At 43.6% G+C, this 27839-nt stretch overlaps 1 protein-coding gene across 2 annotated transcripts in view; it reads right to left on the reverse strand.

The window, feature by feature from the left end:
- Window positions 1-25392, reverse strand: part of RCBTB2 (RCC1 and BTB domain containing protein 2) — a 374196-nt gene extending 348804 nt beyond the window's left edge. Inside the window, exon 1 of one of the 2 annotated variants that reach the window (XM_078657335.1) lies at window positions 25183-25392. The gene's annotated coding sequence lies outside the window, so the exon portion shown is untranslated. The remainder of the gene's footprint in view (window positions 1-25182) is intronic. The other variant, XM_078657336.1, reaches the window with a different exon arrangement.
- Between the last annotated feature and the right edge of the window lie 2447 nt (window positions 25393-27839).

Below are 27839 nucleotides of genomic sequence, written 5' to 3' on the forward strand. Positions count from 1 at the left end.
TTATTCATGTTCTATTCTTTGTTGCAAACAGTATACACTTAAGTATAAAAAAGAGGGATGTGAATACTACCCATCGATTCACACCCTACTTACAGCCGACATGTTTCATTGCCTTGGTTTTTATCAGGCAATTTCCTCAGGGCAAACCAATAAATGCCACTGCATAAGCCACTGGCCGCAATGTGCTAGAAATAAACAAACATAACTGAGGTTACCTACTATCTGCGTCTCTATTATTTAAAAAAAAAAATTAAATTTTTTTAGTTTAGCACTGTCAAAAACGCTCATGCTGTTATAAGGAATAATTACCCTTTAGTTGGCTCTGACTCTCATACCAGCCACGAGGAATATAAAAACAGGGATGCAGCTCCCATAGGTAAGCATGCTCCAATCTCCCTTCGATTATCATACTGAAATCAAGTGCCAGACAAACATATATTAGCTATTCTGAGAGCTTCCTTATAACTTGTTTGACTTTTCATCATTATACAGCAGAGTATGCCCCTCATAAGTTTACCAGTGGAGAAAACTCGTCCGGCATCTTCTCAGCACTCGAACGCCGAGGCAATGCTAGGCTGCTCTATTTACTTTTTCATTTGCCGGTTTCCGAGGTTTCCCATTGGTCACAGAGTTCACATGACATCCGCGGCCATTTGTAAACGGTCCCGATGTCGAATATAGTATCTAATTTCCGGAATTAACTGTTCCTAGAGTATGTGTTTGTATTTTATCTTGTTATGATGCAGTTTTCATCCTCATCAAATCCTTAAAAAATCATGAATCCTCATCTAGCGTTTCATCCGCACTCGCGTGCCGAGATAATACTGGGCTGGTCTGTTTACTCTAGTTTCAAAGTCTCTGATTGGTTGCGGTGTTCACATGACACCCGCAGCCATTTTTAACCAGTCTCAATACTGTATTAAGTATACATATTGCGTGGGCCTTCACTCACGATCTGAGAGACTACATCCTACCGGCCATCTTAGGGCAGTCTATCTACACTCCTACCGATGTATCTTGCGCTCATTAGCGCCGAGCCTCACGAAGTTTATTAATAAAATCGGGCTGTATGGAGTTCAACAGGGATCTATTAATCAGAAGGGGGAATCCACATGTTAACCCTCTCCAAAATTAATATTATTATTATTATTATACACAAATCAGAAAATGATAATAATAATGAATAAATATTTTTATATTTCCATTATCATCAAATCCTGAATCTGTATGAGGATGTAAGGTTATCAAACCAAGAATATATCTCATTGTGTATTACCTATCCCAGTTATTCACAATTTTTTTTAGTATTATTGCAGCCGCAATAGATCAGTAGCCACTGTACAAAAGAGCATCCACAAGCGTATTTCAACGCAACTTGTTCCACTCCAAAAGTTCGTTCAGTCCTTTCTGTTCGCTTTGTTCCTGATATATCCATCTTGCTTCTTTTGTTACCAGGCGTCTCTCCATAGTTTGAACATCTCCCATCACTCTTTCCAGTACCACCCATGTGAACGTATGTTTATTGCGATGACAATGTTGCACGAGTTTAGTTGTTAATTTTCCACTCCTTATTGTGCTTACATGTTCTTGGATGCGTAACTTGATCTTCCGCGTGGTGAGTCCTATGTACTCCAACCCGCATTCACATTTCAATCTGTATACTACATTAGTAGTGTTACAATTACTGAAGTGGTTCAATGACCAATTCCTTCCAGATTGCAAAGTTACTGTGGTGGTCTCATTAGTGAGGGGGCACACTGAGCAATATCCACATGGGAAATGTCCTTTTGGGACCGTTGTTGTCTCTGTTTCTGAACTAGCGTTTACCCTAGTGTGCACTAGTTTATCTTTTAAATTTCCAGCTCTTCGAAAAGCAAAACGCGGTGGTGGCATCTTAAAGTTTGTTGTGGATAATAAGGACCAATGCTTTCTGATCGACTGTCGAATTTTCGTGGCCATAGGATCATAGGTCATAACCACTGGTAGACATTTCTTCTTTTCCTTTACGTGAGACTCTAGCAGGACAGATCTGGGTGTATTCAAGGCCCTTTTCTTGGCCTGTTTGATGACTCTGCATAGATAATTGCGGGCTTCAAGTTTCTCGCTCAGTACATCTGCTTGTTCCTTATATATTTCAGTAGAGGAGCAATTTCTCCTGTACCGCAAAAATTGCCCCACCGGGAGATTGTCTCTTAATGCTCTTGGATGGTATGATCGGTACGATAGTAACGAATTCCTGTCAGTGGGCTTTTGGTGTACACTTGTACGAAAACCTCCGTCTGCCGCTTCAATGTCTAGATCAAGATAGACAGCTCTGGTGTGATGGTAATTCCAGGTAAAGCGCAGGCTGGTGTCTTGTGTGTTTAACCAGTGCAGACATTGGATGAGAGCTGTTTCTTCTCCTGACCAAATGAGGAGCACATCATCTATATATCTCCTCCACAGCCTCATCTGGCTTTTGAAGGGATTGGTGTCTGACTCGATGATGTGCTCCTCAAACTGTCCCACATAAATACAGGCCAGGCTGGGAGCCATAGTGGCTCCCATTGATGTACCCGTCACTTGAAGGAACAAGTCGTTCTTATAGCTAAAGAAGTTCCTTGTCAAGGCCAATTCCACACATTGTAAGACAAAGCTCTGAGGAGCATCGTAAAACCATTCTTGTGTGGCTAATGCTCGCGATGCTGCTACTAATGCAGCATCTTGGGGAATGCATGAGTACAACGACTCAATGTCAATTGTTACAATATACTCTTTCTCGGGATTGAATGTCATATTCTCTAGGACATTTAAAATGTCCGTCGTGTCCTTCACGAAGGACTTCTGCATTACCACTGATTCGCGGAGGTAGTAATCGGCGAATTGGGATAGAGGTTCCAGTATGGACTGGATACCAGATACAATCGGCCGGCCCGGCAGTGGCCGGGCCGGCTTATGGATCTTAGGGAGGATGTAGAATGCCGGAGTCCTCGGATTTGTATTTACAAGGAACTCCGCCTCCTTTGCGCTGATCCATTTCCTTTCTTTTGCCTCTCCCACCAATTCTGTTATTATTTTCATCAGTTCTGGGGTAGGGTCTTTTTTAAGAGGTTGGTAATTTGCTCTTACATTCAATAGCCGGAGTACTTCAACCTCGTAATCACAAGTATTTAATATAACAACTGCACCCCCCTTGTCCGCGCTTTTAATTGTTATATTTTTATTGTTCTGCAGGGTTTTCACAGCATCCCAATCGCCTTTCACCATGTTTTTAAATCCATTACCTTTGTTTGTGCTCTCTATTTTACTGATTTCTTCCAGAACCTTCGCTTCAAACACTGCCACTTCAGGACCCAACATGCCCATGGGAGGACAGAAGTTTGATGGTTTCCTCAGATTGGTGGTGAACCCCCTGTTTTCTTCCAATGGTTGTTTGGCAAAAAACTTCTTTAGCTTTATTTTTCTCATGGTCTCCGAGAATTCAGTGCGGCATTTAAAGGCATCATGTGAAGGGGTAGGGACAAAGCCCAACCCTTTGTTGAGTACCCTTTCTTCTTCCAATGTTAGGTGATGGTCAGATAGATTAACCACAATGCTCTTCACATTGGTCTCTTTCCCCTGTTCCGTGTTTGACGTGGGGAGAACATTTGCCATTGTTGTGGCGGTCGATTTCCACGTCCCCTTCCTTTGTTTTGTTGTCCGGGACCGTTGTTGGTTCCCTGTCCCTGATCTAAAAAATTCCGCAGTAATGTACTCAGGTCAGGATTGGAAGCTTCTGATTGATTAAATCTCACCCTGCTGGTACTTGGTCCTGCTTCTGGTTCTTCCTCACTGGACGTGTTGTCGAATGTCCAGTTTGATGGTGTTCGTCGTTGTTGTTGAAATCTGGCTCCTCTACCTCTTCTCCCACCTTTAAATTGTTGCTGTTGTTGTTGTACTTGGGGAGGTTGGTAGTATGAGTCGTTTATATATGGAAAAGCCCACTCATGTGTATAGCGCTGCAAATTGCGCTGAAGCCGTCTGATTTTCTGAGTTATCATATATTGCTTGTATTCGTCTAGATCCTCTTTTATTTTTTGCAAATGCTCCTTTGCATCAGTGAAGCTACTATCTCGGCTGATTGTCTCCTCAAGATCTACAATTTCTTTTAACACCTCTTCACTCAGTCTCTGTGCCGTGCTAATTATGAGAATCAACCAGCCCCTGGTACACTTATTTGCGATAAAGCTCCAATCACGTCGGAACTGTAGATCAACAAGGAAGATACGCGGTTCTATCCTAACTATTAGGCTTGCAGGTGAGGCTCCGGCTTGATAATATTCAGACATCAAAGCCCCATGTAGAGCAATTCTTATGTGCTTTTTCTTCAAATTGCTCAATTTCTCCCATTCTTCCCTTACTTTATTGTTACCTGTTAGGGTAGGATGTAGTCTCTCAGATCGTGAGTGAAGGCCCACGCAATATGTATACTTAATACAGTATTGAAACTGGTTAAAAATGGCTGCGGGTGTCATGTGAACACCGCAACCAATCAGAGACTTTGAAACTAGAGTAAACAGACCAGCCCAGTATTATCTCGGCACGCGAGTGCGGATGAAACGCTAGATGAGGATTCATGATTTTTTAAGGATTTGATGAGGATGCAAACTTCATCATAACAAGATAAAATACAAACACATACTCTAGGAACAGTTAATTCCGGAAATCAGATACTATATTCGACATCGGGACCGTTTACAAATGGCCGCGGATGTCATGTGAACTCTGTGACCAATGGGAAACCTCGGAAACCGGCAAATGAAAAAGTAAATAGAGCAGCCTAGCATTGCCTCGGCGTTCGAGTGCTGAGAAGACGCCGGACGAGTATTCTCCACTGGTAAACTTATGAGGGGCATACTCTGCTATATAATGATGAAAAGTCAAACAAGTTATAAGGAAGCTCTCAGAATAGCTAATATATGTTTGTCTGGCACTTGATTTCAGTATGATAATCGAAGGGAGATTGGAGCATGCTTACCTATGGGAGCTGCATCCCTGTTTTTATATTCCTCGTGGCTGGTATGAGAGTCAGAGCCAACTAAAGGGTTATTATTCCTTATAACAGCATGAGCGTTTTTGACAGTGCTAAACTAAAAAAATGTTTTTTTTTTTTTTTTTTAAATAATAGAGACGCAGATAGTAGGTAACCTCAGTTATGTTTGTTTATTTCTAGCACATTGCGGCCAGTGGCTTATGCAGTGGCATTTATTGGTTTGCCCTGAGGAAATTGCCTGATAAAAACCAAGGCAATGAAACATGTCGGCTGTAAGTAGGGTGTGAATCGATGGGTAGTATTCACATCCCTCTTTTTTATACTTAAGTGTATACTGTTTGCAACAAAGAATAGAACACGAATAAAGGTTTTTTTGGTTCTAGTTGCACAGTAACTTATATGTTGTATGTTATATGTCTAATGTCGTAAGTTTTGTCACATATAAGTTGTGTCCACTGCACCATTCACTGTCTCCTCACTCTGGGTTTAGACACGGTTCCGTTAAGGCTTGATGGCACCAATGATGAGAACAGGGCCATCCTGGTGAGTACCAGCCAGAGGTCCCATTGGTGGTGCGCCCGTGAGGTGCCATCTCGCCTTCCCCACCTTTTTTCATGTGTGTTAAATGTTTGTGGGTCATGTGCTGTTTCAATGTATATAGATCAGAGAGGGGCTGTTTTATTTAAGGCATTAGACTGAGACAATTTTGAAAGTCTCTAAAGGTTAGAGTTTTCCTGGAAGCACCTGTGGTTTATCCAGTTTTGTCTACAGATCAAGAATTGAGAAACGCCTCAGAAACTACGGCATTGGTTGTGTAATGATGTATTGAGTGGAGGGCGCCGTAGTTTTGTTTTTCCCTCTATACTGCTTGGAGTTTTCATTAACACTTTGGCCCCAATACTGGAGGTGCTTAGCCAGGTTTGCAACACAGAGGCGCAAGCATTGCTGTTTAGGGATGCTTTTTCACTAGCGTTCAACAAAGCTTTCAGGATAGGGGAGCTGGTGGCAAAGAATAAACAGGACTGGCAGGGAGGGCTGCAGTTTAGCCATGTGAAAGTCCAAGGAGACTCATTATTCATATCAATCCACAGGTCTAAGACCGATCAGCAGGCCAGAGGGGAAGGGGTGGTGCTGTCACAGCCACTAAGGAGCCCTTGCTGCCCCATCACCAAGTTGGAGGCATTTTTAGAACACAGGCCTAAAGGCATAAGGGGGCCACTGTTAATTCACGCAAATGGCACTCCTCTTACGAGATTCCAGTTCAGGAGGGTCATGGGTTTGGTCCTGCAGAAAACGGAACCCACTCTTTCAGGATTGGGGCCGCCACCGAAGCGGCAGCTAGGTGTTTTTCGAGGAACGAGGTACAGAAGATCAGCAGATGGTCTTCAAATTGTTACAAGCGATATGTGCGGCTGCATATGGTCTAGACTTAGAAGGAAGGTTTCGCTGAAAATATTTTCTTTCTGTTTCAAATTGCAGTTTCTTCATCCTGTCACACGGGTGGGAAACTCATAGCGGCTCATCATCGGTCAGATTCTACGCGAGACCAGGTGCACACCTGGGAGCATGGCAAAAACAGAGTATGGGTCACTGGACATTCCTATGTAAAAAGGTTGCAACCATTTTTTCTTTCAGGCAATTACGAGTCGAGAGCAAGGCAGGCTGGTTTCAGGGTCTCTTTTCATGGACGGGGGTCCTTCGTTTCGACCAATTCAGGAATTTGGTGGTAGAACTGCTAGACCGAGAAAGGACTCCCCCCTAGGGTCTTTATTCTGCACTTGGGGGGAACGACTTAGTACACCTGTGTAGAAGGAGTTTGGTGAAAACCTTGATCACTGAAGTGGGTTGGTTGGCAAAACGATGCCCTGAGACTATCACGGTGTGGTCACTTATGGTCCCAATATTTCAGTGGAGGGGGGGGTGATTACATGCGGGCCTTGAACCATTCGGTTAGAAGAATCAATAACAAGAAGGATAGACTGTTCAGATCCCCAAAATTGCAGACGATAGCGCATTGGTGCATTGGGGGGAGCCGTGCTTCCTACAAGACGGCATTCACCTGTCCAAGTTGGGTAATGAGCTCTTCATGGAGTACCTTCTTGCCTGGTTAGTAGGGTCACGGAACAGGGCATTGCCTTCGGTAGGGCAGAGGGGGAGGTCAGATAGTCGGGCAACTATGCAGGCCTGTAGCGGTAAGGTCATGGTTGGTGAGCTTAAATTTAAGGCCTTCGCTGGCGGCGCTTTTGTAAATGGGGATGCCCGAGGGGGCGGGACAGATGGTCTTTCAAAGAACTCCAGGGGCAGTTAAAAAATAAACAAGCATTGGCGAAGCCAGTAGGTCTGAAATGGTGGTCAGCTTTTTAGTTTTGGCAATGCGTGACTTGTTTTGGCTTGGTTTTTGTAAAACCTTATTGATGTGAGAGCTGCCAGATCCTCATCATTATAACAAACATTGGCAAAAGCAAAAATTGTTTTTGGTCTCAAAAAAGCACACACTGCCACATTAGTTACGGACACTGAACAAAACCACTTTGTGTGCCGATATGCTCCTTGTGAAAGAGCAGAATCCTATCACTCACCCTGAAGCCAGCCGATACAGAGAGAGAATTTTAATAAACACAAAAGGTCATGCTTAACTCCAGACCAAATTAGGGGGCAAATTATTAAAGAAAGTCTCAAAATTGCACCCTTGGTATATGTCCTTGCATTAAGGGCAGCTGTATGGCTTTCGTGAATTCACAAGAATTTACAGCAGTAGGGCAAGAAATAGTACTCCTAGAAAGTAATTGTGAACTGCATTTTAGCATGAGCAAATATGCATGTGTAGATTTGCTCATGCGAAAACCTGAGTGTTTGCAAGTTTATTTTCCCTCCAACCACTTTATTCCTAACTCTGGAAGAAGGTTTAAGTCTGCCATAGTCAGGAGTAAATTTCCAACATTTCTCAGTATTGGAAAAGATTAGAGAAGAGTTTTTGAAAACCCTTAAAACATGCAAGTGAGTAGTTTGCATAGACTCAAAAGGAAATTCCAACCCTGGAACTATTGTTTACGACTACCTTCAGTCCCAGTTTGTAGATCTGCGGAAACGTAGCAACAAAAAGGGATTGCTAGTATTCAAACACTACTATGGTATGAGCCCAGGCATAATCAGAGAGGCTATATAAGAGCTCATATATAATGAGATTGCTGCCATAATTTGTCGCCGCACAACATGGCACCAAAGGGACAAGTGGACTTTTTTACAGGACAAGTAGATTTATGAAGCAACCTGCCCCATGGACAAGTAGATATTTTAATAAATTCCACACCCCTGCAGCGGGTAGGCTGGAAGGGTGCGGGGGAGTTACGCTTTCCAGTAGGCAGGCTGGCCATCCCGGAAGCGCACAAGGGCGCAAGTAAGCTGCGCATAACTGCATGGGCCCCTTATGGAGATAATCTTCTGGGCACAGGGGGTGCTCGGGGGAAGGTATCCACCGGGTGAACGGGACCCCTGCGCACTGGCACTCCGGTAGGAGTTTTTGGGCACAGCTTGATCAGGATCGGGCCTGTCATTGACCTTGCCGTAGGCTCAAACAGGGATACGCAGAAAGATAATGGTATTGATGTTGAATGTTTAGGATAGGCATGTCTCTGTATTAGAAAACATGTTACGGTTAGCCAATAAGAAATACTGTACCTATCAATGTAACAGACTGGACTTTCTGCGAGATATATATATATATATATCAAGCGTGATCAAGCTATTGAGATTTCGCTATCACGCGTTGGTTGTCCTTAGTAATCCTCGTGTGTTGTAATGGATTAAAACGAAAGAAAGGAGAAAATTGAAAGCCGTGAGTGCGTTTTCATTGCGATTGCCATATATATATATCACTGTTCATCTTGAATTCTTTTAGTGCGTTTTGGAGGTGTGATTTTTGATTTAGTCCAAATGTACATGAAGTTCTTTGTCGTTGTTGATGCCCCTCTGGCTTTTTGTCCGGAACCTGATAATAAGACGTAATTCCATTTGGCGTAATTTCCTTACGCGATCTCCCCCTCTTTCCATTGATTGCAGCATTTTGATTCCGTAAAAACTCATTGATCGTCAGTCACCTTTTTGGCATGTGCTTAAGTGCTTGGCAGTTGCATAGGTCATGTTTGCATTTTTTACTGCACGTATGTTCTCCAAGATTCTTTTCTTTAGCATACATGTCGTACTTCCTAAGTATTTCATCCCGCATCTGCATTCTATCACATACACTACAAACTTCGAAATGCATGTGATGTATTGATCAATCTGCATGATTTTTCCATTTGGTTCCGCAAGATTTGTCATGCTTTTGCCAATTTTGCATGCTTTGCAGGATGTACAACGTTGAAAACCTTTCCGTTGTTGGGTCAGCCAGTTTGTTTGTTGTTTTGTTTGGAAATGACTTTTGACCAAGAGGTCCCGGAGGGAGGTATTTTTTCTATAAGTAATAGTTGGTGTTTTCCCCACGATTTCTCCTATGTCAGGATCACCTGATATTAGATGCCAGTACTTCCTCATTTTTCCCGCAATGCAGCCGCTCTCCTTACTGTATGTCGTTATAAATCTAGGAGGATCTTTTTCTTGGATGATCTTTGGTTTCTCAATTAGGATCTCTGCTCTTGTTTTCTGATCCACTCTTTTCTTGCATTTATTCAAGATGCGCTCTCGGTATGCTCTTGATTCAACTCTTAATTTACTTTCCTGGATTTTACATTCAGCATCATCCTCTTTTGAACAATTCCTTTTCATGCGTATGAATTCGCCATACGATATGCTGTTTAGTAGTGGTTTTGGATGGTAGCACACTATTGGTGGCAGTTTTTTTGCGGAACAGAGTTGATTCAATTTTACCAACTGATATATAGATTTTGGTATCTAAGAAATCAATTTGTTTCTTATTTGTAGAGCAAGTAAATTGTAGACCAATCTCATTGTGGTTTAAAGTTGCAAAATATTTCCTAAATTGTTGATCTGTTCCGTTCCAGATAAGGAACAGGTCGTCTATGTAACGTACTCACAGAATTACTCGTTCCAAATCCGTCTGGTTGCTGGTGTCCCATGCTTTTGTCCTCTCCCACCAGCCCATGGTGATATTTGCATAATTTGATGAAAATGAAATCCCCATTGCTGTACCACACTCTTGTTTGAACAGTTCTTTATTGAAAAGGAAAACGTTGTTTGTTAGACACATGTCGATCATTCTTAATAACATAGTTGTATGTTCCAGTTCTGATATACTGCGTTGTTTCAGGAAGTATTGGCATGCACTCAATCCTATCTCATGTCTTATTGACGTGTATAATGATACGACGTCGATGGTGACTAATAGATATCCTGGATTCCAAGTTATACCAGTCAGTATTCGTAAGAAGTCCCCCGTATCTTTTAGGTATGAGTTCATGTCTTGTGCTATTGGTGCCAGGAATTTGTCCACGTATTTGGAGACGTTCTCGTACAGGGAGCTAACAAGATGAAACAATTGGCCTGCCGGAGGATTTATTAAAGTTTTATGGATTTTTGGTAAAAAATATATACATGGTGTTATTGGAAAATCCATTGTTAAAAACTTTTTTTCGTCATCGCTTAATAATCCTTTTTCATACCAAGATTGTAAGTTTTCTTTTAGTTCCTTTATCATTTTCATGATTTTATTAGTTTGAATCCTGGAATAGTTGTTTTCATCATTTAGTTGTCTCATTGCTTCGTTTATATAATCTTTGGTATACATGATCACGATATTTCCCCCCTTGTCAGCAGGTTTTATTGTGATTTTAGTATTTTCCATTAACGTTTTTACCGCATGTCTTTCTTTAGTTGTTAAATTCTCCCTATTGTCAGTGTTCCTTACATTGATTAGTTTATCCAATTCTTCAGTCATAGCATCTGAAAATAGATCAATTTTATTTTCTGGTGACAATTTTGGATAATATTGGGATTTTTTCTTTAATCCAGTATCTGTTCTTTTATTTGTCTGAATATCCATTTGTTCCAGCATTTGTTCATCAGATATGATGTCACCTTCTTGATCATATAGAATGTCAAACATGCATCTCAGATCCTGTAGTTGGTCTATTGAAATTGAAGTGCCATCTTCATCAGTGTTGGCAATGGTGTTAACATCCTGGATAGTTTTCGGCTTGTTTGCATGAATTTTTGCCAGTTTCAACTTTCTGATGAATTTGTAGAGGTCTATTCGTACCTGTGCGTAATCGAAATGTGATTCTGGACAGAAAGATAGTCCTTTATTTAAAACTGTCTTTTCCTCTTCTGATAATTGATATTGTGAGAGATTAATGATTAAGTTCGTTACTTCCTGTTGCGGAGCAGATATTGCCTTCTTTCTCCGCTTTGACCTTCTGGTTTTTCTTGTGCTGGTGAGGGGTGTTGTTGTTGTTGTATTCCTTTTCCTCTGCCTTGGTATGTCGCCCTTCCTCTTCCTCCCCCCCTTGTTAGAGTCTTGTTCAGGTTCATTATTCTCACTTCCACTTTTATTTGTTTTGGTCACATCTCTTGAAGCCTCATTCTCGCTGACATCAGATTCACTAGTACTTAGTGCCGCAGTTTTTGGATTTTGCATGGGATAATTTCTCTTCAGGTTGTCATAACGTCTCGCAAATGTAAGGATTCTTCCATGCAAGTAGTCTTGTTCATCTCGTTTGAATTTGCGTTCTTTGCGTTCCTCAATTTCATGTTCATAATGATCTAGTCTGGCTTCCATTTGCTTCCTTAATTTAGTTATTTCTTCTTGATTTGTTTCTTTTAATAAAACATCCTCCAGTTCTTTTATTTTCATGGTGATGTCATTGATGTCTATTTTGGCATGTTTTATGAGGATGTGCATCATATTAAGAGAGCACTCTGTGTTGTTTTCTACCCACTCCTCTAGTAGCTCCTCCTTGGTTTCGGGATGTGTGGGCATTGTGAAAATCCTGAGGCCACGGGGAATGCGTTTAACCTCAATGTAGTTTTCAAGCGCTATGACTTCCCAACTTATATTTATTTCCTTTTTATATTGGCGCTCCAGCAGATTTATTTGCTGTTTAATTGTAATGTTACCACTCTCCTGTGGTTTTGCACATTTTAGACCGATTGCTCCATTTTGTTCCCCTGATTTGAACATCGTAGATGCCTTGGAAGCCCTTTTGGCTGCTCGCGCTTCCATTATATTGCTTGTTGCTTATTGACTGCGCAATCTGTTTACCAAAAAAGGATGAATTGTTTGCACGCTATAAATTATATGCTTAGTCACCCGGTCTGTTTTCAGCTCGTAAACCGCCCGTAACGTTTACGTGTGCAGTGTCTCTCTCTAGAGCTTACTGCAGCCGCTACGATTCCCCACTACTTCTTTTAATGTTTGTATCACTCACCTCGTCCCGGGTCTTTATCCGCTCAGCGCCTCACAGCGCTGTCTTCTGCCCGGTGTCTCGAGGATGATTTTGTCAGTAGGAAACAGTTCCTCTTTACACGGGGAATCGGGTGCTCCTCATCGCTTTCAATGTAAACAAAGTGATCCTTTGCTCGATGAGCGCTCGCCAGCGTGTGCTCTACCCAGGGGCCGGATCAAGGCCCAATTACTTAATTTTTTAAACGAAGGAGGCGGAACAACCAGGTGGATTTCAAGCTTTTAATTCAGCGTTTCTCACCCCACCAATGCGTTTCAGCCAAACTCGGTTGGTAAGTCCTTCTACCATTTTTACATTTATACTACCCACATTAACCTTCAAGTGGTATTGTGGGATATGTAGTTTTCAGATACAATTAACATATTGACAAACATAAAAGAAAGACAAATGCGCTTTAGTGTCATTGTTATTCACATGATGTTTGGCTTACTATGTTTGTCACCATGGGGAATATTTATGGAGTTCATTATGATTTTATTTAGTTGGTGCAGTTTTTTCAGACTGCAACAAACACTGAAAAAACTGCACCAACTAAATAAAATCATAATCAATGAACTCGGGTACTATACCAAGATATCAGTAAAAATGAACTCCATAAATATTGGAGCGCTATATAGAGACCATGATGAAAGACCTTTTGAGGACGGCTTGTCCCCCATGTTACTAGTCGAAAAGGCACATAGAACACTAGGGCCTAAACCTAAACCTGGTGCCCCACCACGGCGATATTGGCCCGGATCTTAAACTACAGAGACAGAGATGCGATATTGCGAATGGCGAGGGACAAAGGCAAGATTCAGTATAAAGGAAATGACATAGCACTGTATCCGGACTTTACTTTACAGGTGCAGGCAGCCCGCAGAGAATTCATACCTGCAAAGAAGGTCTTCCAACTAACAGGCACGAAATACGCGTTAATCTACCTGGCGAAGCTGAGAGTACACGGTCCAGGAAAGCCAACATTCTTTACTGATGCGAAGGCTGCACTCCAATATGCTAAGCAGCTGGCCAAAGAACAGAAACAAAGGTCTACTCCGGAAGAACAGGAACCACCGGACAGGCTAAGTGATATTGAATGAAGTATATAAGCTCTGTATTCCTTAACTAGATCTGACAAATAGGGGTGCGACACTGTGGAGCTTTGGGGCGCACTTCCGCAGTGGTGCGGGAGCTAACTATGTCCGTTGATATATTGTACTGACGAGTTCAGTTAGGTCCTGGAGAAGCAGTGATCGTAGCTGCGCTTGGTCACCCTGTCACAAGTACAGGGTAAGGAGGTGGCCACCCCGCGTACCCTCTGGGATGATTCCCATAGTTTTTGCACCCACTGAGTTGATCCCCTGTGATCATTACTCTATTTCACGTTGGGGATTGGTGGGGGGGGGGGAGGTAGAGATTCACAACCTGGTTGGGGGGTTGGTGTGGGTGGGGGGAGGGCGGGGAGACAGTTCTTGTTCTTTGCATTATCGTTCAATACTGAGTCACAATGCACGTTTACAAGATGGAACTTTGAGACTGCTTGTTTTCAAATGTATGATATAAACCTGATGTCTACAGAGTACAGTCCTCTTGGGAGGAAATTCATTATGACCACATTACAGCTACAGTTTGGGCAGGAGTCGCTTGCTAATGTTTATCCTTGAACTATATGATGGTGATGAGCACTGACGCACATTCAATACAGACATTGCGATGTCTCACGTGGAACGTGAGGGGCCTCAATGACCGTCGAAAAATCGTCTTACACACACGTACCTAACATGACACGGCATTGATATCTGCTTCCTCCAGGAAACACACTTGCTGGGTACTGACGCCACCACTCTCCGGAACAGGCGATGGGAGATGATTGCTGCTGCTGGGTTCTCTAGCTACTCCAGAGGGGTGGCGATAATGCTGCGAAGGGGTCTACACTGGCACACGCACAATACAATTCTAGACAAGGAAGGTAGATACATAATATTGATAGGAGCGCTTTACAACACACCTGTCGCCTTAGTGAACACGTATGGCCCGAACACTGACAGCCCCGAATTTTTTCACACGGTTTGGCACGAGCTTCAGAAGAGGAGGAGACTTTAATGTTCCTCTCTCTGCGGAGCTTGACAGACAGGGGGCCTCACGCGCACATCACCCCAAAGCAGCTGAACTCCTACATGAAATACTCGATGATCTCCTTCTGACAGATTCATGGAGAGCCATGCACCCGACATGCAGGGAGGGTACTTGCATGACGCTTCACAGAAACGCATGGTCGCGTTTAGACTACTGGCTGCTTACGAGAGATTTGCATGCTTGGGTGACTGAGACTTCGCACCTTGCCCGCACTCTGTCGGACCACGCCCCTGCACAGATCACTATTATTATACCCCCGGCATACACCCACGCATACACCACTACACGCCTTTTACGTGGAGGTTCCTGTCTACAGCCCTGCAAGATCAGGTCTTCCGTGAGGCCCTTAGAGACAAGATTGAGGCTTACTTCACGCTAAATGAAGGTTCGGTGGACTCTCCCGGGCTGCTATGGGAGGCCTTCAAGGCTGTTACGAGGGGGGATTGCATAGCCTTAAAGACTGGGGTATTGCGGGATATCCGAAACACTTTACAGAAACTGGAGCGTGAGATTCAGGAACTAGAGAGGCAGCAAATGGCTAGGCCATCACACGACACGCTTGCACATATAAGGTCCAAACTCACTGAATATCAGGCTGATGCGGAGAGGGAGGTAGCGTATCTACATAAACGCACGCAAGCGAGGCGATATGGCGAGAGTGACAGACCTGGCAGGACGCTGGCAAACCTGCTCCGATCGCCTAGGAACGACTCTTATATCGGCGAAATACAAACGCCTGACGGTACGGTGCTGCGCACGCCTCCTGAGATACTGGAGGAGTTCACCGGATATTACTCTGAGCTCTACACATCTAAAGTGTCCCCATCACAGGCGGATCTAACTGACTATTTGGACGAAATCTGCCTTGCGTCGTTTAATGACGGTGCGCGCCAGTACATGGAGCAGCCGTTCACAGTAGAGGACATAAAACAAGTTATTAGCGCCATGCCGGGCGACAAGGCTCCGGGGGCAGATGGCCCGACGGCAGCTTTTTATAAAGAATTTGCTGACATATTGGCCCCCTGGCTGCATCGTATGTACCAAGAGGCACTGGAGGTCGGTAAACTACCGCCCACGGTCCGAGAAGCTACCATAATTACAATCCTGAAACCAGATAAGGACCCTGCTAAGACGAACTTGTACTGTCCGCTGTCCCTTATAAACATCGATGTCAAGATCTACGCTAAACTGCTCGCTGATAGATTAACACCTATGGTACCACAAATTGCTTTAACAGACCAGTCGGGCTTTGTCTCAGGAAGATCTACTACACATAACTTGAGAACCTTTTTTGGGATACTCCATTATTTGGCTCCACATGTGCAGGCCCTGTTGGACGCCACAAAGGCGTTTGACTCCCTAGAGTGGAGCTTCTTGTTTACCTTGATGCGTCGTCTGGGTTTCAGCCCTCTATTCCTTCAGCAAATTCAACTACTGTATACTGAGCCCTCGGCCAGAGTCCGGGTGAACGGACGTATATCCGAGCCCATCACTATAACCAGAGGAACCAGACAGGGGTGCCCATTGTCCCCTCTACTTTTTTCCATTGCAACAGAACCTCTGGCGGCCAAGCTCAGGCAGCACATGCCCACAGAAGCATAGGGTTTACTACACGAGGTATCCTTATCTCGCTGTACGCAGACGATGTTACTGTTTATCTTAATAACCCTCAAGAACACTTCGATACGATAATGCGAGAATTCATCAGATACGGTGGCCTAACAGGGATACAGATTAACTGGGCCAAGTCGACAATGTTCCCATTGACCGACGATACAACTCCGATTGCTTCCGAATTTCCCATAACTTGGGCGACCGAAGGGGTGCGGTATATGGGCATTCAATTGAGCCGCACGCTACAGGAGCTGTGGACGCTGAACTATGGTAGAGCAATGGAGTGGATAGAGAGCAAAGTGATGCGTTGGCGGAACCTTCCGTTATCTCTGACGGGGCGCATAGCCATCGCCAAGATGGTAATCCTCCCAAAATTGCTCTACCTTTTTGTAAACCTGCCCATGCCATTGAACTCACATTTCTTCACACGTTTACGCACCGCGGTGCTGGCCCTGATATGGGCGGGCAAGCAGCCACGGGTCTCCTGGCAGGTGCTGACTCTGCCCTTCACACAGGGTGGATTAGGGGCCCCAGATTTTGAATTATATGCTTATAGTGTACAGGCCCAGTTCCTGCATTATTGGCAGCACCCTGTTCCCTACCAGCCGCATGTAGCGATTGAGATTCACAGAGTTGCTCCTCTCCCCCTGAACACAGCGATTTTTCAGCCATATAAGCACCAACGCCAAGATATAGATACTGTTGAAAGTGTTCGATGGGCTTGGGGTAAGACAGCGAAGAGAGCACATATCAGGCTGAAGAAGGCTGATAGCCAGAAACCGGTCCTTGGATGCTTGATTCCGGTCTGGGAAAGACATGGCTTGGTAGTTCGGACTGGACTGTTCCCATGAGGCACAGGGTCAGAGCTGATTTGCATATAGCCAGTGTCTAACCCAGGGTGGTGTGGAGTGCAAAAAAACGATGGATTTAGGCCCAGATCCTTGTACTGGGTTGAATGTATGACATTGTACTACATTCTGTCCATCAACTGTGTTTTTTGCAATTTTCACCCCGAGTGGGCTGGGTATGCTCAGACGTGAGTTCCAGGCTCTCCACACCACTGGAGTCAAGCTATCCAGGCTGAAGAAGGCTGATAGCCAGAAACCGGACCTTGGATGCTTAATTCCGGTCTGGGAAAGACATGGCTTGGTCGTTCGGACTGGACTGTTCCCATGAGGTACAGGGTCAGAGCTGATTTGCATATAGCCAGTGTCTAACCCAGGGTGTTGTGGAGTGCAAAAAACGATGGATTTAGGCCCAGATCCTTGTACTGGGGTGAATGTATGACATTGTTCTACATTCTGTCCATCAACTGTGTTTTTTGCAGTCATCAGAATAGGTAGCCGCTGGGGACAACACGTTGCATGAGCCGTTACCGAACCAAGCAAAGTATCGATATCCATAGGTACTGCTGATGGTAGTGTGAGACAGACGTCCAACATGCATTCTTCTCCGCATAGCAGGCATCGAAGAACAGGTAGGATGCAATCTTGCCAGATTGGTCTGAATGAAAGAAACCAGGTAGTATTCAGATCTCTTAGCCGAGCCAAGCCGGTATCTCATCGCTAGGATTGTTTCTTCCATGGTAGCCTGAGTTTTGTTTGTGGCTGGATTTGCCATATCAGAGCAGAAGGGACAAAAATAAAATTCCTGCTACGAGTCCCAAGATGAGAGGCACGAAATTCGGGAAGATGCTCAGGACTGCTTCAAAGGGTGCTAATAGTCCCGAAAAAAGTGTCTTAAATACATGTGCGATGCCACTGGTATCAGACATGTTTAAGATTTGACCTAACATTTCTACGAAATGCACGGGGCAATTTGTCAATAATAATGTATGTATCTCTGCCGCTGTCCTTGCAACTTGCAGATCATACGTTTCTCTAGACGAGGTTAAAGGCACAGTTGTTTGTAAAAGAATGGATTTCATTCTGCTTAAAGTATCAATTCGAATAGAAGAGATATTCAGAGAAGGCCATATCGTTGCCTCCTTGTCTGGTTTGCTGTTTGGATACAATACTTGCATACAGCAAGTGACCAAGGAAGTTACACTGACGAGATAGGCCCTTCCTGGCACCATGCCACAACAGCTGCGGTCACTTATTTATAACGAAACTGCCGTTGGAAAGTTGTCTAAAAAAAAGGGTCTATCTGTGTAGCCAGGGTGCCGTGCAGGTGGCATGAAAGGTTGTAATTGTGCTATGTATTATCCATTCAATGACGGGTTTTCGGAGACTGTCAATGGCAATCTTTCTAGTTTTTCAATGCTCAGCACCGTATAGTCTGCTCCTTTTTGTGCCAAAGAGATTTGTTTATCTGTAAGGTTAAAGATAGAAAATAATGACGTTGTGTTGATTAGACGCCATGGCACGTAGCCTGAACGGAGGTTTTGTAACGTCCAGCCTAACTGTACAATAGAACGTAATTGGGACTGGCCATGTTGTAACATTAGCATATCCTGTTCTATTATATCAATAGCAGATGATACAATGCTGTCCAGTGAATAAGTGGAGTACTGCACACTTCTCTAAAAAGTTGTGTGCTAGGCTTTTGCCTTCACTTGATAATTCATATGCTAAAAATAGGACAGTGAGGTGGGCAATTCGTGACTTTTTAAAGTTGAATTTGTACCCTTCAGATGCGAACCCAAGTATAATGGTGTTCACTCTTTTCAAGTGTGTCTCCAGGTCATCGTCTGTAAGATAGAGGTCATCAACATAAGATAATGCCTCATCATCATACATTTGTAGTAATTCTGTTACCCTGGCTGAAAATAATCCTGGACTGTTCTTGAATCCCTGTGGGAGACGACAAAATTGCCTTTAAGCCCCCATACTTGAGAAAGCGGTCAAATACCTGCTTTCTGGTGCTATGTTTTGACAAAAGAAACCATTTGAGATATCTAATGTTGTTTTATATTTTTTGCGCACACTATTATTCATTAGTGCTGCACTGTGTGAGTTTTGTACTGCAAATGTTTTGCAGCAGGAGTTTAGCTGTCTGTAGTCCAAAACTAGACGATATGAATCGTCTGGCTTGGAGACAGGAAACAAAGGATTTGTGAGGTGCATATTTCAATCCCCCCTGATATTCAAGTTGATCTAAGGTCTCCCTGACTTGTTTTTTAGCTTCTTGCTTAACAGGATACTGCCTCTGTGCAGTAGGTTGATTTTTAAAATGAATTTTAAGGTGAGGAGAATCCTCATCCCATCCTACATGATTTTTATATAATGCAGGGGCTTGGGCCACTGCCCATTTTCTAGCATATGTGTATTTTTTATGAATTGGAATGTGATTTAAGAAGGCAGGCATAATAATTTCTTCGCCATGTGGGCACTCCCTGACAAACTCTGGTGGCCAGTCTTTCTCTGCTAGAAGGATATCATAGCCTTTAGATAGCTTCTCCCAAAAGAGACCTCTTATTTTCCTAGTTTTGTCCCCTTCTATACGTAATGTTATTTCATATAATTTATGGGGCACACTGACTCTGGTGTCTGCAGATTCCCCCTTAATGTATTCATTCGTGTCCACTGTCTCCAGAAGATTCATCAGGATGTTGGAAGCTATGGTCACTTCTGCAGCGCTGTCTAGCATTGTCTGGGCCCATTCTCCGTTCTTGAGTTGTGTCCTCAGAATCCTTGGCATGTTTTATTTTAATACTGGCTACCTTCTTTTTTGGAAATTGTAATTTTTTACTTTGATGAGGAGGTTCTTTGTCTTTGGACTTGACGCGCTCTTCTTTGTGTTCTGACTGTCCTCTTCTTTCCGATTTCTGTGAGGAAGTCTGAAAAGATCGAGAGGGACGTGTATCATTATCTTGATATCTGTCAGGTTTTCTTAAATTATCCCTATTTCTAAGGTTGTATCTTTTTTCAGAGGGCTCACGTTGTGGAGACCTGCCCCCCCCCCGTTCTGGAGATTTATTTCTCCTTTGGGGAGACCTTCCTCTGGACTGGAACTGTTTTTCTCTGGGAGTGGTTTGTTTATTACCCTCCCACTTCTTTTTTGGAGTAATGAGATTATTTTTAATAAAGCTCTTTTCAGGATTTTCAGTTAGTTGTGCTTTTAGTGGTTTCCCGCCCAAACTATCTCTACCTAATTCTTCATAGGATTTTTCAATTATTCTGGCAAGTTCAAAAGGTTGTTCTGCTATATCTGTTTCTTTCAATTTTTGGCGGATCGCCACAGATGCTGCTTCTCCTTTTATGTTGGCTAATAGTATAGCCGAGACTTGCTTAAAGTCTTTCAGTAATTTCATACCTAGATTTAAAGCAGGCTCTGGACCGTATTCATTTTGAATCTGTATTAGTACGTCTGGTATAACCGCCATAAACGGAACACCATGTGTTTTTGTGTATATCGAAGCAAATACTGTGAATTTCCGATTGCACAACACTGGGACACTATCCTCCAATCCTTCCGACAGAAATGTGTAGAGCAGGGGATCACGTGATGAGGTGTAGGCTACCTCCACTTCCCCACACTGTGATTGGCGACACGAAACGTGATTGCACCTGGCAAATTCCCCCTTTTCCATTTCCGCACTCTCCAGTCCTGCCGCGATATCGTAATGTAGCCTATGCTGCACTGCTCGCTGCCTCCATGGCTCCCGGGTCTTGGCTACTGTATGCTACGTACCCGGCTGTCTCGCAGTGACGGGTGTATTGCCTCTTCCGCACCCACGCCCCCACGCACTATACCATAGCCAGGGGTCCTACCACCGACTACCTTATGACCAACACTATCCTGCTACAACTGACATACCTTCACGCTGGAAACATTCACTTACGTGCTTGACACGCGGACGGGCCCCCTGCTGCGCCTCCCGAGCTACCCCGCCCGCTGAATAGCAACTGACACACTGACACCACACCACTCCCCCTAACACATGGCTACTTCCGTCCCACTCCCCTCCTCCCTTTCATTTGTATTTCCCAAGTTACTGTTATGAACGTTCTTGACCTACTGGTCCCGCCTTCCTCTGGACCAAACCCTTTAACATTGCTTTGCATACACGCTACAACATGGGGCCTTTGAGGGCAACTGCCAGGGTCGAGGTGATCCTACCCGAACACAACTACGGACACCAGACACCCCCATCAGGTCGGATACGCTGTATAATCACCCGATAACCAACACGCTCAAGAAGCTATGCAGCCTCATCCCCACTTTATGCCATCCCGCGCCCTCCTAGAGAGTGATCTAGTCTGTCATCCTTCCATGTGACTTACAAGTGTTACAGCGGGCCACGGCTCACAAACTGACATCGCTGAGCGCTAACATAGCTTTGTGTTTATGAGTTTGCATATTAACAAAAGGTAAAAAAAAGACCTGCGGATCTACACTAGTTTTTTTCTTTTTCGCTTTATTGCATTGCCGAATGTTTGCATGATTGTGAATTTCTAATTCAATCTCCCATACGCCGCCGGACCCCAGGGTTGTCGGCCTTGTGGCTGTGTTCATTTAATACATGAGATAGAGTTTCAACCATACGCGGCTGGCCCGAACGGGTTGTAAGCCGAAAGCTGTGTACTTCAAACAATAAAGGTCTTAAAACATAAAAAAATAAAATAAAAAAATCGAAGCAAAGACTGTGACCCAAGTGTCACAGTCCTCCACATGTGGTGCGATCCCCATTGGAAGACAGATTGTCAGAATTCTGTGTTTGTCATGAGGTGTAGTATCAGGAAATACTGCCTCTATCTGAGTAATTTCTTGAGCTAACCAGAACGGAATTTGTTCCCGTTTTACGGGTAATTTGCCAATGACTGATTGTATAGTCTGTGGTGTAATTTTATTTGTGTTCCCCTGGTGAGGGGTGTGCTGTGGAATTCTTATTGCTGGTTGGACTGTTAAAGTCCGCATTACATATTGGACCAATTGTCTATGTATTTTAATTAATTGTTTTAGCTGAACTAAAAGTTCTCCGCTTGACATTTTTTCAATGTCAGGATGTGGTGTATAGCCGGCTAGAACCGGCCATGTGGCTCCTGGTCTACCTAATTAATTATGTATGCCAGCTAGCTCAGAGGTCACTAGAAACGTTCTCGAGTAAACAAGAAGGTGTTAACTTTCCTGAATAGACAAGAAGGGATTAGTTTCTGACAACCGCATAAACATGACAACGTTGCTCCCTCCAGAATAAGGAGTAGATCTCCAGAGTCGCGGAAACAATAGATAACTATTTCACTCAGTCAATCGTGCATGCTTAGTTTCACCAGAAGCGCAGAGAAATAGAGAGACGGGCGTTTTCAATAAAAGAGGTTATTTATTAAACAGTCTTCTTTCTCATGCATGAGAAGTGAGTTGCCACAATTGCAATACTTGTTATAAAGTAAAGTGCTTACAGTAAAAGGAGTATTACGAAATAATACTGTAAAAGCATGGTATGGTTTCTAAGCCATACGGTGTTTAAAATAGATAAAATATAGTGGAGTGGCACAGAGTGGAGAGGGGTATATAGTGCAGTGGCGTAAAGTAGAGTAGATTGAAGTGGTGTGAGTAGAGTGGTGCAGAGTAGAGTGGTGAAGGGTAGAGTGGAGTGGTATAGAGTAGTGGCATAGAGTGCAATGGTGATGACTAGAGTGTTGTAGAGTGCATTGGTGTAGAGTACAGTGGCATAGAGTGATGCAGAGTAAAGTGACGGAGTGTAATAGTGGAGAGTGGCATAGAGTGCAGTGTCGTAAAGTATAGTGGCGTACTGTGCAGTGGTGCAGAGCAGATTGGTATAGAGTGCAGTGGCGTAGAGTGTATTGGTTTTGAGCAAAGTGGTGTAATGTGCAATGGCTTGGCGTGGTGTGGCGTGATGTGGAGAGGTGCGGAGTGCAATAGAGTGGTGCAGACTGTAGTGGGAGAGTAGATTGTTTCAGAGTGGAGAGAAGTGGCATAGAGTACAGTGGTATAGAGTGTTGTAGGCTGCAGTGTGAAGAGTAGATTAGAGTGGTGTAGAGTGCAGTGGAGCTGATGTTCTGTGACGTATAGTTCAGTAGCTTAGAGTTGCATAAAGTAGAATGTCAGAAAGTGCAATGGTTAAGAGTACATTGTCGTAAAGTGCAGTGGTCTATTGTAAAGTGGTATGGAGTGCAGTGGCGCAGGGAAGAGTGACACAGAGTGCAGTGGCGCAGAGTAGTGTGGCATAGAGTGCAGTGGGCAGAGTATAATAGAGTGGTGTAGAGTGCAGTGGCATAGAGTATAGTGGCATAGAGTGATTTGGTGCAGAATAGAATGGCGTAGCGTGCATTGGTTTGGAGTAAAGTGGCATAGAGTGCTGTATTGCAGAGTAGGGTGGCATAGAGTAGAGTGGTGCAGAGTCCAATAGTGCATAGTAGATTAGTATGGGGTAGAGCAGAGTGCAGTGGTGCATTGTAGAGTAGTATGGGGTAGAGTACATTGGTGTAGAATGGAGTGGTGTTGAGCAGAGAGTATAGTGGAGTGGTTCACAGAAGAGTGCAGTGACAGTGTGGAGTGGATTGGCATAGTGTGAAATGGTGCAGAGTAGAGTGCACTGGAGTGGTGCAGAGTAGAGTGCAGTGGAGTGGGGTATGGTATTGTGGAGTATACAAGGTATTGTAGCATACTGCCATTACAGACAACACATCTTCAATTGAGATGATCATTTCATATGCAATCACATATAGTTTAAGTGATAAAAGTATACAGTACATAAATGATGTGTCTGAAATGTTATCACCCAATGTATTGATTTGATCGTCAGCACAGTTAATGTACAGACATTTAAATGTTGTTGTGCACTAGGAAAAAAAAACATCTGTAGCGCCTTCCTCAAGCAGACCCCCACTAGTCTGCATGACTGTCACATAAAACCTCTCACTTAGAAGTCAGAGAAAGAAAAATAAACATTAAGCTCCTGGGAAGACACAGCCTGACATTAGACCTCTGTCTTTGAATGCACAGCGAATGGGACAAGAACACGATTTAAAGGCCTGTTTACAGAAAGCAAGTTTGTGGAAGTACAGTAAGCAAAGGTTTGGGCAATGGAATGGAAAAACTCGAACTGGAGAGCCTAAAGTAAATAAAGGCAGCAAATAAAAAGCCAGAAAATGTGCGTTACAAACCATAAATCCAATGGTAAGCAACGGGTGGAATGCATTCCTAAATAAACTTTCTGAATATCCCCATGATGTCTTTGGCAAACTAGAAGCTGTCTGGTAGGCTGTGATCTAAAATGCTTAGTCTTTTTAAAGACAAATATTTTGAAAAGGCTTTTGTAAATATTGCGAGTTTTTTACAAATTGCAAAATCCTGGAGGGTCTGATATGCCCCCACCACATAGCATGATTTTATCACTAAAATAATAGCTTTAAGAATACTTCATCCATTTTTCTCCAAACATCAGTTTATGAGTTCTGAGAACAAACACACATTCGTCTAACATATACGGTTTTCAAATGTTGTACACGGTTAGCAAATTTTATATACGTATAATAATTGAACCAAGCAAAAATCAAACATTTAACAGGCTTAGCTGGATTCAGCAGAGCTACTGACAGGCAGCTGGAGAGCTACAAGTACCTCATAAGCTACTCTACTAGTTGGAGAAGCCTAATGTGGAAGGTGAGCACAGGTGATGTCCTGCACATCGGCAGCAGTCTTTGAAGCCTTGGTTTGTTTTAAGGGGGCAGGAGTGGCTTATGGGCAGTGACTTGTACCCCTCCCCTCCCCCCAACCTCCAAACGAGATGACCATGCCCTCCCAAAAGCATATTCGTGGCTCGTGGCAGGAGAGCCAATGGGCTCAAGGTCCCATATTCCTTCCTGTTTCCCTCCTGTCCAGTGAGTTTCGTTTTGGATGTTGGCGGGTCTTAAACATGATCTACCATCATCTAGCCTATCTCCTCATCCCACCTTTCAATTCCATGATCTCATGTAACTCATATTTAGGTTCTCTACCACAAGGACACCGGGGTAAATGCGTTTCCTTTGAGCACAAAACTAATCCGACAACAGCTAATAACCAGTGAAATCTGCCTTAACAGCAGAAAAACTCCGATAGAGAAACAACCCTTACCTTTCGCTTTCAGTTATAGTGTTTAGCTGTACTCCAGCCGGTAAACCTATTACACTAAAGTGAAACCGGTGCACCAACCATCCACACCGGATACAAAATGAAACGAAATGAGTAACGTGTTATTGTTGTCATTATTTTAGTACGAAACTCCACCTCCTTTCCTTGTCGTCACTGTACAGCGGACCTAGGTCTACAGATTACAGCAATCCTGAATTGAGAGAAGACCTATAAAAATAAAGGAAGGACACAAAAAAGAAAAGACGGCGAGTTGGCTCCGCCCTTCTCTTTATATTATACCACAGGTCTAGATCCCTACGAGGCGCCATGCGAGAGTCAGGCAAAGCTGTCCCCAAACTTTATTCTGTGAGATTGGTTGTATCGGCACACAGTTCAGAACAATGAATATGCTGCGGCTTTACCTGCCAAGTTTTCGGTTCGATCATTTGATTTGAGGCAGCTGAATCTTACAATATGCCTATGTAGATGCAAATTGTTGTCCGTGTAGGTTGGAGTTTACTTTAATGCAATTCGGAGGATTTCCAAGGAGAAAATACCGGCTATTTGTTGTTTTAAGAGCCTGCAAAGCCCGGAAGCGATACAAAATATGTCTTTAAATCAGCGGTAGAAGTGCATTACCAAGCACTGGCATAGCCAATAGGTTTCCCCCTTTGGGATCTTACAAGTGTTTAGCCATTCATGCAGCACATTATCCACTGTGTATACAGAAGTCCAATAATACAACCGCCCAGGAAGTTATTACGAGAGCTGCAGCACAAGTACAGCATGTGTTGCATTTAGGGTGACCAACTGGCATGGGTGCAAATTCAAGACGGTCAGTGTAAAAATTCAGGGCAAAGGGTCAAAATTCAGAACAAAAATTCAGGACAGAAGGTCAAAATTCAGGACAAGAATTTGTGACAAAACATACGTTGTACAGACCTATCAGAGGAGGTCGCACAATAGTATATAAGTAAATAAACCAAAAAAAGTACAAGTCAAAATAAGTTTATATAAGGTTGAGACAATCGATCACTTCACAGTTTTTCAGTATGTGCGCAGCTTTGTAAAGCAACATCTTTCTGCAATAAAGATTTGTGCAGGAGAAGGCACACCACATGCTGTCACTATAATAGGGCCCATTGTCATTCTATTTGTAATAATTGTCTGCAGTCTCAGAATGACAATGGGCTAGTGCACAGTCTACGAGGTCCGGAGGGGTTGCTGTAGATAGCCTCAGTCTACAGATTAAAAGGGGATCCCAAATTACGGACGCCTTACTGACATCATACTAAATAACGGGCGGTCTGTGAAATTAACAGACGGTTGATCACCCTAGTTGCATTTGAAGCCTTCCGTGCGCTCCTTTACTACCCCTTTATGGTCATTTTGTGATAAAAGATTGATAGAGCAAGATTTCGCATATTACGCGTCTTGCTTGAGTCATGAACCTCAAATCTGTTATAACCCGGTAACAAAATTGTATGTTGTACTAATTTTCCTTTATTTTTTAATGCGCGTGTATCTTAGTGATGCTTGCCTATGTGTTTTACTAATACGATTAATCTGTGTCCTTAAAATGGCCGCCGTTTGGAATATTGCTTCTGCGCACGCGTTAGTCACACTCACGTGACGTGACGTAGTTGTAATTCTGGAGGGAAAGGGTGCGCATGCGTAATAGCCACAAGATGGCTGCTTATGTATTAACGTGGTGAAGCTCGTGCAGATGCTCTCGTGTTATTGTGTATTACACTAATATAAACCCGCATAGTATATTTTTACAGTGAAGAAACCTAAAGTACAAAATCATGATATGCAGTAAATTCATTTAGTTCTATGTTTTAATTTGTTTTCGCTTACTTTTCATGTACCGCGATAAATGGGGGGTCTGAATGAGCCGAGAACCATCTTGAAGGTCCCTTCTGCGCATGTCGCGCAGCCAGGGAGAAATGTCCTTGAGCAGTGGAACTCAGCCAGCTGGCAGCCACAGTCAAGATGCTCCTGCGAAAGCCACCTCTGACCTAGGAGGATGGAGCAGAATTTGTTCTTCGTTTGTAACAATTGTAATTCTTCATTGTAATCTGTGAAACTTTTCGTGGGAAACCCAATCCTGCTAGGCGGATCCCTAGAATGTAAATTTGGGCTTACAATAGTCTGTTCTGATTGGTGTGTTAACCTAGCCTACTTTGGGACCAATCGAAATTGTGGATTCTGACACTTTGCAACATTGGGGGGTGGTACACTGACCCCAAAACAGTATATCTAGCCTAGGTTCAGCTAGAGAAATTGTCCGACTTGTCTGAATAGCTGACCTGTCACTGACCCAACGCACTCAATAGGTGACTGAATACAGAGCGCTGCGGAGCACTCTGTCCGAATTTGACCTTAGACTTTAAAGGTTTTACTAAACCTTAAGTGCTGGCGGAGCACTTTGCTGGGGAGTTCGCTAACCCAATCGGGGTTCTGACTGATAGCTGCAGAGAGGGTGGAGCGCAGGCGTTGCTTCCAAACTGCGGGTGCTGGTCGTGCCTTGGTGGTCCTGTCCTGATCCTAATCTGGGTTTCCTGTCCTGTCCTGGGGTGTCCATTCTGCGCCTGCTGTCCCATTGATGACTGCTATTCCTTGGGGTATTTCCTGTCCTTGACTGATCCGTGGCCAGG

This window comes from Lissotriton helveticus, chromosome 8, assembly GCF_964261635.1.
Source record: "Lissotriton helveticus chromosome 8, aLisHel1.1, whole genome shotgun sequence".
Lineage (NCBI taxonomy): Eukaryota > Metazoa > Chordata > Amphibia > Caudata > Salamandridae > Lissotriton > Lissotriton helveticus.